Here is a 14,347-nt window from a genome sequence, read left to right as displayed (position 1 = left end):
TGAATCTTCAAAGTCACAGCCTGAGAAGCACTTCCTGCTAAAGAGCGCCATCAGCTGGGGACCAAGTAGTCAAGATGTGAACCTGTGGGAAGAGTGTCATATTCAGATCTAAATGTTTAATTTGTTTTGCATATGACTAGCTCTTCTAAGAGCCACAAAGACAGAGGATCCTTGCCTGTTTGTTTAATGCCTAATACATAGGAAAGAACATTTGTCATTGAATCAAAAATAGGCTGCCAGACTCATGGGCAGGTTCCTAGTTGTCACATGTGGATGTGACAGTATCTGTAGTTACGGCCCATCAGGAAGCCATTCACTTCTGTAACGGCAATAGGGTCCTCTGTTCTATGAGAGGAATGCTATGTGAGCAGAGTCATTTCCAGCCTACCCCAGGTCCAAGGGCAGGCACAGGGGCTCCATCTTCTTGGCAAAGCTACTGGAGTTATTGGCCTAGAACTGAGCATGTACAACCCATGCCACACAGTGCCTGTGACCCTTCCGATGGAGATCAGCAGAGATTATTTCTCCACCGGCATTGCTGAATTTGCAGGATAAGAGTCCAGGTCCATTTTTCACCACGTGGCAAGGGCCAATTCAACTGGCGGAGGGAGAAATGGAACTTGGACACTATTATTCGCTCTCTGGACTCACAAACTGCTAAAACAATTTGCCCTGGGTATGTCATCTGTAACAAAATGCACTTGGGTTATCATTTAAAATAGGATTTCACTTCAGATTGAAACTTAAAGAATCCTGAAAAAATTAAAAGGCTTAAAGAACCCTGAGTTTCTGGTAAAAAAAAAAAAAAAAAAAAAAAAAAAAAAAAAAAAAAAAAAAAAAAAAAAAAAAAAAAAAAACTCTCAATTCCATTGCTAAACTCATAAATGTTTTCCTTCAAAGAATGATTACTACGAAAAAACAGGAGCAGTGCAAATAAAGATGGAGTATGAAAGTACTAATGTAATTCATGAAAAGATATTTCAGAAGCATTTTCTATTGTTTGATAGGGAATTGTTTCTTTAAATTTTTGGAATTAATTCAGCCAACATACTTAACACTATTAATTTTTAGTGAACTCTAAATTAGTAAATAAATACGTGGTCCAAATTCTATAGCTCTAAGTATGAGAGGACATAAAGGACCCTGCTATGCTAGGTTAATGGCAGAAAGGGCTCAGACTGTAACCCAGCCCTCAGCTTAGTAACCCCTTGCACAGCACCTGCCACATTGCTGATGGCACATTTTCACTGAGTAAATCAAAGAACAGTTGAAAAAAATTAAGAAAAGAAACTATTCTTATCACTTTACTGAGCAATAGAATTCAATGATCAGAAACTAAGCTTTTACTAGAAAAACTGTATCTCATATGCATGCATATGTGTCATGTACACATACACACCTTTGCATGAACTGTCTAGGTTTTCAAGCATCCTTGAGGTAGCTATAAAGTGTTTCCGGGTCCTAGGTTAAGAGTTGCTTTGGGTAGGGTTGGAAAGATGACTCAAGGTTAAGAGAATTTGGTGCTTTTGCAGAAAATCTGGGTTAAGTACCCAGTATCCACATTGTGGATCATGACTGTCTATAATTTACAGCTCCAGGGTAACCAGTGCCCTCTTCTGGCCTCTCAGAGCACCAGGCATGCATGTGGTACACATACATATAGACAGACAAATACTCATACACATAAAACTAAGTATTTTAGTCCCTTAAAATAAAATAGAATAATCTCATTGTGACATAAAGCCTGTAGTGGTTTAAATAAGAATGTCCCCGTTGGCTAATATATTTGAATGTTTAGTCACTAGGGAATGGAACTGCTTGAAAGTATTACAAAGATTAAGAGGTGTGGCCTTTTGGGAGTAGGTGTGGCCTTGTTGGAGTGGGTGTGGCCTTGTTGGAGGAAGTATGTCATTGGGGGTGGGCTTGGAGGTTTTCAAAAGCCCATGCCAAGCCCTGTCTGTCTGTCTGTCTGACTCTCTCTCTCTCTCTCCTCCCATTCTATCTCTCTCTCATTTAGCCTGTATATCAGGATATAGCTCTCAGCTACTGCTCCAGCATCATATCTGCCACCATACTCTCTGCCATGATAAAATGGACTAAATCTCTGAAACTGTAAGCAAGCCCCAATTAAATGTCTTCTCTTACAAGAGTTGCCTTGGTCATAGAGTCTCTCCACAGCAGTAGAAAAATGACTGAGACATAGCCCAAGGAGGATTACCATCTGAAATGTGGTACTAAGAAGTGATAAATCCCTTAAGTCTAGACTGTTGAGGCAAGTTATTGTATTGGCAGCTGAGTGCCTAAGCAGCTTCGGAGATAAAAGTAAATTGCCATGACTTACACACACACACACACACACATACACACATGTAATTTAGTTAAACCCATTTGATCTTGTCTCAAATATGTAAAAGAAAATGCTCATCCATCCTCCCTATGCATTTATGGTGATGATCAAATTAACTACTGCATTTAGAACAGTCAGCGTGGTGTGCACACTCTACAGTAGGCAGCCATCCAACACTGCTGCTAATGGTGTCAAACCCATTTACAGAAGGTGATATACTCAACAGAATGAGCTCACTGTGTCCAACATGCATGAGTAGGAATGCTGCCAACCAACAAAGAAGAACAAAGTGAATGTCCACAGCTTTGGGGGGTTATTATTGATGACATGGGACAAAATGACATTCATTTTAGGTAGCCATCAATACAAATATATAATCAGGAACTGATATAAAATTTGCATTGAAAGTAAAAGCCAAATAAGTGAAAATTTGATCAAGTGGCCTGATAAGCCCCAGCCAGAGTTGTCACCTAACTACCTTCTGTTTAGTCACTGACATGAGTCACCTGCTAGTGAAGGCGGTTACACCGATTGTTCAGACCACGAGGACTTCCATTTTCTTAGGAAATTCCTAATTCGGAAACTGCTTTTGATGGAGGCAGTTACAGAGGTCCACAACTGTCAAAATGCAGAGCATAATCGACGAGGGGTGCCCAACCTCAGCTGCTACATCCACAGCCAACCCCAATACCTAAGGCTCAGGGCAAGTCACAGACGAGGGGCAGAAAGAGCCTGAGAGCCGGAGGACACTGCTGCAAGTCAGTGTCTTCTAGACATGACAGGGAACTGCAGCCATGAACTCTCGATGGTACAGTTGCCTAAACAAGACCTGCGTGAGGACAACATTAGCTGACATGCTGACACAGGTGGAGGAAATCCCACAAAGCCCTTCCCTAGATGAAGAGCCGTCAGCTATCAGTGGCTGCTGAGAGAAGGGGAATCCATTTTCTCCAGGCACAAGTCCCAGACAGGTCATCCAATCCCAAGTGGTCAGCCCTACACGTGTGCACATAGGAGCAGCATGAAATGGAGTTGGTAGGCTATATGTAATGTGTATTGTGGAGTAAGGGCAGAGATCCTGTCACATGCTAAGTGCTACGGAAGATTCTGAAGACCAGTGAATATCTGTACCTGGAGTGCAAAAGGGTACTCAACAGCTTACTTCAGGACCTCCCACAATCCCTGACAGTTTCCCACAATACCTGGATATTTCCCACAATGCCTGAGGATTCTGTAATGACAGTATCACTAGTGATGAGGTAAAGGAATGGTCCAGGCTGAGGTTTAACACTGAAGCTGAGCGGGGCCGAGCCGTACATCATTCTTCCTGTCTTAAGTGACCTTTCTCTAGATGAGGCCTTCGACCTCTGCCTTCACAAGCCACCAAGCATTTGAACTGTACAGTGCTCAGTGTGGTAATAACCGTTAGATTTGGAAAGCTACAGGCCTCCTCCAGTGATTTGGATTTTGTTTGGTAAAGCATGGCCCTTGCCTGGGCTACTTCCTCTACCAGTCAATCAACTCTAACATTGTTAGAAATGGATACCCACAGGGGAAGAAACTAAATCAGGTATTAGCAATATTTCTCTTTGAAGGGCCAAATTGTAAGTATTTTTAATTTTCAAGCCATACAATCTTTGTAATAATTTTTACTTCATTTTTTAAATTTAATATAATACTTTAATATAATAACTTTGTAATAATCTACCATCACTGCCCAGAACAGCCATAAACACACATAAGCCAACAAAGACGCTGTGTTACCATGCAACTTAACATACTAATTGGAGTTTGCCCACTTCTGGCATCTCATTACCTCCTTTCTTATAAAAAGAAAGCCTGACACACTCATCTTAACATTGCAGGTGCTAAGCAGTACATAGGACATGGTGGATACCCAAGAGATGGTGGAGGACCCAGTGAATTCAGCAGAAGACATATTTGTAACAATCGAGCATTACTTACTACTCCCGTCCCAGAATGGAACTGAAGAAAGAAGTCTCTTGTTGCACGAATCTTAAAGGGACTTATTAATAAAACAAACCTGGAGCTAGGTAGTAGGGTGAATGCTGGAAGATCAGAGAAGCAGAACAAGCCACAGCTTCCTCACCTCGCCAGTTCCTCAGCTGATCCTGTTTCCTCAGACTGGAAGCCTCTGTGTCCTTATCCAAATGGATCTCAGCTGAACTGCTTCTCGAAAGCCTGAAGCTTAACTAGGCTCTAGCTCCTCATCCTCACACCTTAAATACCTTTCTGCTTTCTGCCATCACTTCCTGGGATTAAAGGCGTGAGTCACCGTGCCTGGCTGTTTCCAGTGTGGCCTTGAACTCATAGAGATCTGGATGGATCTCTGCCTCCAGAAGGCTAGGATTAAAGGTGTGTGTGCCACCATTTTCTGGCCTCTGTATCTAGTGTCTGTTCTTTTCTCTGACCCCAGATAAGTTTATTAGGGTGCACAATATTTTGGGGAATACTCACTACAGTCTCTAACTTTCTCTACATAGAAGAGTTTGGGGTTGAGCCAAGCAAACTCTCAAGTCTCATCCAAGTTTGAAAAACTTGAGAAAAGACAGGGCAGAGCATAAAATCTACTGTGTGTATCCTTTGTTCTAGCTCCCAACTGCCAGTTTAACACATTAAGAGACTCTGGGTACCAATTATATTTTGCACAACACATAAGACAATGTTTTTTACTGACTCAGAGCCTGGAGGATGGCTTTGCAAGCCACTGATCAAAGTCATCCTCAGGCCAAGCTAGCTAGAGTGTACTGCACAATGCCCACAGCAATCATGCACCTGTCAGCAGCTCTCCACACAGGATGTCCTCAGCAAACACTGCTTCAGACTTGCATCACAGAAAGCAAACAGTGGTCACACTGAGCAGGTGAGTGCCTATTGTCCAATCTCAACAGCACAGGCTGAGCGCAGTTGGTTTTAGGAGCTTAGATTTTTACAGAATAGATGAGAAAGTCTCATCATGTCCTTTTAGGTAGAACAAGAGGAGAGAGAAGAGAAAGATGAAAAGACCACACCATCCTCTGCCTGTTGAAGCCAAAATAACCAAGAAGCGACGCACAGCCTCTGTAAGCAACAATGTGAGAACCTGGGTCTGTTTCAGGGAGATGTTCAAAGCCGAGAAGGTGAACTCAATGCTTCCCTACTCTTTAGGCTCCCATTTTATTTTCCTACATGTAGTGCTCATGGAAAAAAAATGTCTCCTCTAAACAAGAGCACCTCTTCCCATTGCCTGTGAGGACAATGTCACAGCAAAATTTGAAAGAGGCATAAGAGCCTTTGAAAGAACAATGGGGCATTGGGACATGAAAATACATACATGGTTTTCACTCACCAACTCTCTGGGATTTATAGTCTTTGGCCAAAGGTTAAGTGAGATCTTCCTGTTCTGTAAGAGGACTGTGGAAGTGTGGTGGGACACATCACAGAGGTTGCTGTGATGGTGTCTGGTTCAAAGCCAGCCTGGCATCATATCCTCAGGCTAGCTACTGCAGCAGCCTGTGCCTCAGTTTCCCCATCTATAAAATTAGAGGCAATACTAAAGCATATCACACAGAAATCATGTGAACTCAGTGATAACCCAGCCCAGCAGGGACCATGAACTATGTAGTTTAGCCTCTCATGTTGGTCACAGCCCTTTGGCTGAAAGGTAAAAATAATGTGTGTGATAGTCTCAAGAGATTTTTTTAAAATTAATTTATATCTTTCAGTCCTATATCTAGAGGCAGAGATCCTTTAAATTTTTAATATTTTAATCTGTGGATGTATACAAAGTTAATTTTTCTTTGTGGTCAACCAGCAAGAAAACTTAATGAAACAAATTTATATTCCTATTCAAATTCCCCGGATGCCGCCAGGGTTGGAGATGTCATGTTTCAACAAGACGGCTTAGATGGGGGCTGACTGTTTGATTAAAAACTTCCATGAGAAAAGTTGCTCCATAACTCTGGGTCCCCAAAGCACAAGCAGAATAAACCAGGTGGGCACTGCCCTCTAACATATACAAACGACACAACTGTTTGTGGTACACAATTGTAATCCAGCCTTAAATTTCTCTACAGCCTATTCTAGTAACTGATCCCCTCTAACGCTAGAATAAGTGCCTGGAGGCAGAAAAGGAGGTATTTGTTCTGACTTTATAAGATCAGTAAGTGCTGGAAGCCACAAAAATACAGGGCCCCAAGGAAGGATGTATGAAAATGTAGAATTCTACATTAATACAATGCCTACCAACGTGGTTTAAAATATACGGAAGAAGTTAATATTAGCAAGTGAGAAATTGTAAGTGTGGTTTCATCTTATTCTTTTCTGTGATCTTAGGACAAATTTATCTCCTAAATAATTTTTCTTAAAAGGTCAAATCAAATTAAGACTGAGGTTTGGGAAAGTGCTGCTGAAACGCTGGCTGTTTAATTGTGTCTTTCCTACTAAAAGCTCTTGAATGGTAGCACACATTTAATTCTGTCAATCACTGAGCCTAAGTGCTTTCCTCACAGAGCCAGAGACCACGTGATACGAGTTGTCATTAGTGACAGCCACTGCTTTTCTCAAGTCTACGCATCTCTCTGCAGGTACCTCCCCTACACAGGGATCTGAGGCTGGGCTACTATTTCATCTACATTTGAGTCAGGCCCTGACTTCAGTGATAGCTAGGCTCAAATGCTATTCTCTCTTTGTGATGGTGACCATGTCAAGAGACCAATCATCTTATTTCCTTTGAGGTCAAAGATAATGGAACACCTTTCAGCCTTGCTCCCTCAGGAGCAATAATTCCCACATATTTTCCCAAGATTTCACTGAGTGTGTTAGGCAAGCACGCCTGTATGGCACTGGCTGTCCATTTATTCAGACACCTGCTTTCCCTTTTTGCAGTCCCTGTTCTGGAGGCCAAGCCTTCAAGCTCTACTCTCTTAAGTTCGATGAAGTGCTGTCAGCATGGGCTGTGACCTTTCCTCCTTGGCACTGGTTTTATATTCAGGGATTCTGAACTCCCAGCTTCCTGTTGGCCGGTGCTTTTCTGAACAACCCAAGGCACAGGGTCAAAGATTCATACAATTACAAAGATTAGATCCAGTAATCCAGTAATTTTCCATGTTCGACACATGACTAAATTATAACTGGCCCCGATGGTAATGACACTTATGCTGATGCTGAAATGGGGAACTCTAGCCCCCCACCTTCTTCCCCCATGAGACATTACCAAACAGCAACCATGGCAGTGTATAAACATGGGAAGTTCTACTCCAGGGAATGGGATAGTGAGGAGGGGTGGGGGGGGGGGGGAGAGAAAAAGAAGAAAAATCATGAAGTGGGCAGCAGCAGTAACTGTGATCCGCTCTTCACCCGGGGAATTCGCTTTCTCCCCTATCAGCAGGAGCATCATGCTGTGTGGTTTGATTCTGACCTGTAATCAGGCTTCTCGTCAACAAAAGAGGCTCATCTGTCTCAAGAGAGGAAAAAAATGCTAGTTGGTGACCTTTTGGACAGATTGAGGTCCTAAAAGAGTTTTAAAGGATAGTAATGATGAGACACCGTGTTTTCTTTATTTTCTCCTTAGAACAGATCTCTTGTGAGCTGTCTCTCACATTTTTCTCTGTAGACAGCTTTTGTGAATGGAGTCTAGAGAAGGTATCCACTGCTCACCTTATTTAAAGGACTTTTTTTTAAAAATTTGGACTTAAAATTGCATAGTGTGTTGGGGCTAGAGGAACTAAATACAACATATTAATATCATTTTTGTTCACAGATCTAATTTTATCTTCTGAAACATATCCCATGAGAATTAGGGGGATTCAGAACTACAAAATAGTTGTCATTGATTGATGAACTCCTGGGTGGACACAGCCCTGGCCAGCTTGTCATTTACGTCCATGCCTTTGGATGAAAGTTTAGAGGGCACATTGATTTAATTTGTGGATGACAGGAGTCTGGAAAGGGTAGAAAAGGCATTGACTGATAGAATTAGGATCTGAAAAGATTCTGACAGGCTGTAGCTGTGGGACAATCTAACAAGATGGATTATAACAGCAATAGATAGAAGATCACATGCCTCTTCCACTACTGGGTGTCTTTCACCCAAAGGGAAAGAAATCAGTATAACAAAGAGACACCTGCTCTTCTCTGTTTATTATTGCACTGGTTACAATAACCAAGATACACAAACAACCAAAGTGTCCGTGGACAGATGACTGCATAAAGAAAAGTGTAAATACACACACACACACACACACACACACACACACACACACACACACTGAATATTATTTCATTACAAAGAACATGAAATTCTGTCATCTGTCATAATATGGATAAATTAAAGGATATTGTGTTAGGTAAAAACCTATGCACAGAAAGACAGATAGCATACACTTTTATTCTAGAAAGTAGAGTTCATAAGAGTAGAAAGTAAAATAATGGTCAAGAGAGGCGGGATTGGAAGGGTTGAGAGAGACAGTGGTAAGAGGCCTCAGATCCCAAAAGTAGTCACTAAGAGGAATAAAGTCTAGTATTTTATAACCTAATACACAGTACTGTGTGGAATAGTTCACGGTAGGATATTATATATATGCTAAAAAGAACTAGAAGAGGGATTAAAACTTTACCAATAAAATAATTCATAAATGTTTAAAATGATGGAAATATGAAATTCCCTGATTTGATCATATATTCTATATAAATGTATATATGTATACATATATATGTATATACACGTATATAGGATATATGTATATGTATCCATAGATGTATACAATCATTATGCATCAATTAAACAAATCAGGGACTCACAGTATATCCACGCAAGCACATAGGGTGATATGTTACGGTTGAGCAGCCTCAGATGTGTAGAAGATTTGAGGATTTTGATTAACAGCTAGTTCGGTGAGTCAGATGAGGATACAAAACCCAACGGGATTCACTTAGTTTGGTTCTCTCTTACTGCGATAAAACATTCTGACAAAAAGCAGCCCGGGGAGGAAAGGGTTTCTTTGGCCTCCACTTCCACAACACAGTCCACCTCTGAAGGAAGCCAGTGAGGGTATTCAAGGCAGGAGCCTGGTGCCAGGGAAGCATGAGCAGGGTCCAGAGTCTCAGAGGACTGCTGCCTACTCACTTGCTCTTCATGGCTTGCCCTCCTTGCTTTTTTACACCCCCCAGGACTATCTGCCCTGCCCTGTCACCACCCCGTGTGTTCGGCCCTCCCACATCAATCGCCAATCAAGAAAATGCCTCCACAGACTCCGTTACAGGACAAACTGATGGAGGCGTTTTCTCAGTTGAGGTTTCCTGCATCCAAGATGACCCTAGCTTGTGTCAAGCTGACAAAAAAAGAATCAGCACAAGGGTCCTTTGTTACAGAAATCGACATAAAAACAGCACTCCATTACCTTGATGATCATGAGGGCAGGAGGAGGCAGATAGGATGAGGTCAAGGCTGAAGTAAGTCCATCCTAGGAAGTTTCTCCCTCATTTAACTCAGCATGCCCTCCAGCACTTTCCTGAGGTACAAGAAAACTCTGAGGCATTTGCTGTCCGATGAATTTTTTTTCCAATATATTCATGTGTAATGGGTAGGCTAAGTAGGAGATTTTAGCATGGAGGCTTTGGAGTAACATTAAAGGACCCTTAGGCAAAACCCCTGTCGTCAGGAGAAGAGGCTCTCTGGCCTGAGTGCAAGGCTACCGCTCCAGCTGGACAGAGTCAATGAGCCAGCTAAGGGACCACCCATGAGAAAGGCAGGATCACCCCTAGGAATGTGGGTTGACTTTAGCAATGCTTAGGAAGTAGGTGGAATTTAATAAAGCACTGATACTTTTCAGTCCCAGGATTCCTGCTCCACCAGCGCAGTCCCCATAGACTAGCAGCCATGTTTGACGGGGTCTGTTCACCTTTTTGAGTCCTAACTCAGAAGGTTCTCTCTCTCTCTCTCTCTCTCTCTCTCTCTCTCTCTCTCTCTCTCTCTCTCTCTCTCTCTCTCTCTCTGTGTGTGTGTGTGTGTGTGTGTGTGTGTGTGTGTGTGTCTTTCAGATGCTGGCCAGAACTTGAACGTGCTATTTCTGGTCCTTGGACTTCCTTGCTGTTTCTCTGAGGCCCCTCTCTCCCTCACATGCTGGACACCCTACCAGAGAGGGTCCTTCCCTTCTCTCCTTTATTCTCCTCTTTCAGGCATCTGCTGAGATTTACAGCTTATCTGCCTTGGAGGGTTTTCTTTTAAACTCTAATAAAATTGACCTTTCATTTGAGTCCATTCCTAAATTATTTTATTAACCAGACTAAGAAACCCAAGAGAAGGCCACACTTTCTTCTGTCTCAGAGGCACTCTCCTGTAAAGCTGGAAGGCATTGCAGCCATTGTTTCTCTGTGCTGTAATTGCTATTGAGAAGTCCAATCACATTCTTTTTGTTTAATAATTTTATTTTGAAGAGCTTCTTACATGAATACTGCGTCTTCATCACTCCCACTCCTCCAACCCATCCCATGTGTCTCCCCAAATTCATGATCCCTTCTTAATTATTGTTGTTATATCCTACTATTATTTTTAAATACACATACACAGAGAGAGAGAGAGAGATACAGACACACACACACACACACACACACACACGCACACACACACACACATACACGCACACACACACACACACACACACACACACACACACACACGCATTCTACTGAATCTGTTTGGCTTTGCTCATATGTAGATGTGTCCCAGATTGACCACTTGGGACTGGCTAACTTATGTGGGAATTCACCCTGGAGGAGACTGATGATGATTTTCCCTCTCTCGGCAGACATCGACCACCTGCAGCTCTTTATCTAGGGGAGGGACCATGTGGAATTTCTGTTGGCCACATGGGCATGTCAGCTGGTGTTACCACTATGCCTGTCTTTGTTCAGGCAACCATATTGTTGAGTGTACATGGGTGTAGATTCTCATGTATAGACGACACTGTCTCCCAGCAGATGTCCTGGTGCCCTGACTCTTAGAATTTCTGGCCTTCTCCCACTATGTTTCCTGAGCCCTAGGTTGCATGGGAAATTCATCAGTTGGGGGTTGGGTATCCCAGAGTCTCTTGTTCTCTGCATATTGACCAGTTATGGATCTCTGCTGAAGAAAGATGCTTCTTTGATGAGGGGCGAGGACAATACTTATCTGTGGGTAAGTGTTTGGAGTACAGCTGGGGATTATATTGGTTCAGGAAAATGATAGGAGAACCTTCTCCTTTAGGGAGAAGTACAAGCTCTCCAGCTTTAGCATAAAACCTACTTTTTCTATGAGGAAAGTTCTTCTCTTTGTTTCAAGAGTCCTTAAAGCCCATGGTGTGTCTGATTGACAGCCCTAGGCTTCTTTTTCTTTTTGAACTCAATCTTATTTTTCACACATAGACATCTTTAGCCTAAATCTATGTCTGTGCACCACATGTGTATATGGTACCCACAGAGGCCAAAAGAGGGTGGTGGGTCCATTCTAAAATATTTTTTAATTATATCTTTTGGAATTTATTTTCCTCCATTTCCTCCTAGAATTATTATTATTATTTTCTTCCTCTTCTCTACTCACCACATATCTAAGTTACTTTTCTGTTGCTGTGATAAGACACCATGATCAAGGCAACTTTTAAAAGAAAGCATTTAATTTGAGGGCTCAGGGTTCTGGAGAGTTGAAATACATGATCCTCATGGCAGAGAGCATGGCAGCAACCAGGCAGGCAGGCATGCTGCTGGAGCATTAGCTGAGAGCTTACATGTTGAGACAACAACCATGAGTCAGAGAGAAAGCCAACTGGGAATGGCTTGGGCTTTTGAAACCTCAAAGCCCAGCCACAGTGACATGCCCCTTCCAACTAGGTCACACCTCCTAGTCCTTCCCAAACAATTCTACCAACTAGGGACCAAGCATTTAAATATGTCAGCTTTTGGGGACCATTCACATGCAAAGCACCACACCAAGCATTGTTCTAACCTTCAAAAAGTGTTAAAGATTTTAATCATAATTACAATCCTGTTTTATTTAATACTTTGCTTTATGATGGGGAAAAATTCCAAACTGTTTTGAATTTTTCATTTCAGGAAAAGTACATTCACTAGAGAGGACACTTTTAGTTGCTTGACTGATTACAATAGCTTCTGGCATTATCAGAACCTAGTAGAAGAGCAGGGCTGTTTAATATGTAAACATTTTTTGTTTATCAAATTTTCTTGTTTTCTATGAATATGCCTCTGTCTTCAATTTGTTTAGTTTCCCTGAATCTCATAGAGACCCTCTGATTTACTTTAAGGTATGAAATACAGAGCATTATTTAGAAACTGTTAAAATAAATCATTTTGGCTCGTTGATTTTATATTAGTCATACCCATAATTTTAAAATGTATTTCTTTTGTTCTAGTGTAGGTGTTTTGGACCCTGAGTATAGCAAAGAACACAGTTCTCCTCTGACCTGGATGAACATGGCAGCATGGTCATGTAGATTGTACCAAAGCTTCTGATGACTAAATGTCCAGTGTAAGTTGCTTGAAACAATCATGGCTAGGTCAGCACCTTCTGGAACTGGAGGTCTTCTTAAGCAGCAAGCTGCCGTATTTGCTGTGTAGCTTCCCTAAGGTGTCCATAGATGTCAGATGGGCATGAAGGCAGTCCAAGCTGCTGCTTGACTGACAGTCCTTTGTTCAAGACAACCAGGGCACCAGGGAAGGATCAAGACGTTGTCAACTAGGGAGTCAAGTCACTCTAGCCCCTACATCTTTGCCTATTCAAAGGAAAATAACTTGTTCGGGAAAACACCAAAATGGCAGATGACGCTGGTGCAGCGGGAGGGCCTGGAGGATCCAGTGGCTTCTGCAGAGGATTCGGCAGCGGTCATAGGGGTCATGGCTGTGGTCCAGGCTGCAGGGCTCTTGGAAGTAAAGACAAAGACAAGGAGTGGATCCCTATCACCAAGCTGGGCTGCCTGGTCAAGATCATGAAGATCTACCTGTTCTCTCTGTCCATTAAGGAGTCCAAGATTATTGACTTTTTCCTGGGCACATCCCTAAAGGATGAGGTTCTGAAGATACTGTCAGTGTGGAAGCAGACTCGGGCTGGCCAGCGGAATCAGGGTCAAAGCTTTTGTCACTATTGGGAACTACAATGATCTTGTCGGTCTTGTTAAGTGATCCAAGGAGGTAGCCTCTGCCATCTGTGGGTCTATCATCTTGGCAAACCTTTCCATTGTCCCTGTGTGGAGAGGCTACTGGGGGAACAAGATTAGCAAGCTCCCATTGTTCCATGCTATGTGACACGCCACTGTGGCTCTGTGCTGGTTCATCTCATCCCTGCCCTCCAGAGGCACTGGCATCGTCTCTGCTCCTGTGCCCAAGAAGTCACTGATAATGACCGGTATTAATGACTGCTACACATCAGCCAGGGGCTGCACTGCCACCCTGGGCAACTTTGTCAAGGCCACCTTTGATGGTCCAAAGACCTGCAGCTACCTGACCCCTGACCTCTGGAGAGAGATTGTGTTTACTAAGTCAGGAATTCACTGGCCATCTGTGAATAAACACAGCAGAGTCTCTGTTCAGAGGACCCAGGTTCCAGCTGTGGTCACCACATAAGGATGTGTGTGCGCGCGCACGCGCGCGCGTGTGTGTGTGTGTGTGTGTGTGTGTGTGTGTGTGTGTGTGTGTAGTGGGTAGCCATTCCAGCTTTGAGGAAGTTCCAACCCCCACTGAGACTTCAGCAACTGTCACACCTACAAGGCAGGGCCAAGGGAGGCACCTGGAGACTGGAGATCTGGATCGGCAGGCTGGCCCTCGGTTCCGGGACCCTGGACGGGAGAGGTGAACCAAGCAGAGCTCCAGAGAACACCGCTGGACTGCGATACACCTTCCCCAGACCCCGAGACCTACCTATCCCTTAATTTGTAAGTTACGCCATTAAATAAATCTCCTTTTTACTATGTGGAGTGGCCTTAATAATTTCACCAATATGTGTGTGTGTTATGA

At 42.9% G+C, this 14,347-nt stretch overlaps 1 pseudogene; it reads left to right on the top strand.

Moving 5' to 3' along the window:
• Positions 1-13,149: 13,149 nt before the first annotated feature.
• LOC131906293 (small ribosomal subunit protein uS5-like) lies at positions 13,150-13,957 on the top strand (annotated as a pseudogene).
• Positions 13,958-14,347: the final 390 nt, after the last annotated feature.

Source organism: Peromyscus eremicus, chromosome 3 (genome assembly GCF_949786415.1).
Source record: "Peromyscus eremicus chromosome 3, PerEre_H2_v1, whole genome shotgun sequence".
In the NCBI taxonomy this organism is placed as follows: Eukaryota; Metazoa; Chordata; class Mammalia; order Rodentia; family Cricetidae; genus Peromyscus; species Peromyscus eremicus.
This window is presented reverse-complemented; position numbering and strand designations above follow the sequence as displayed.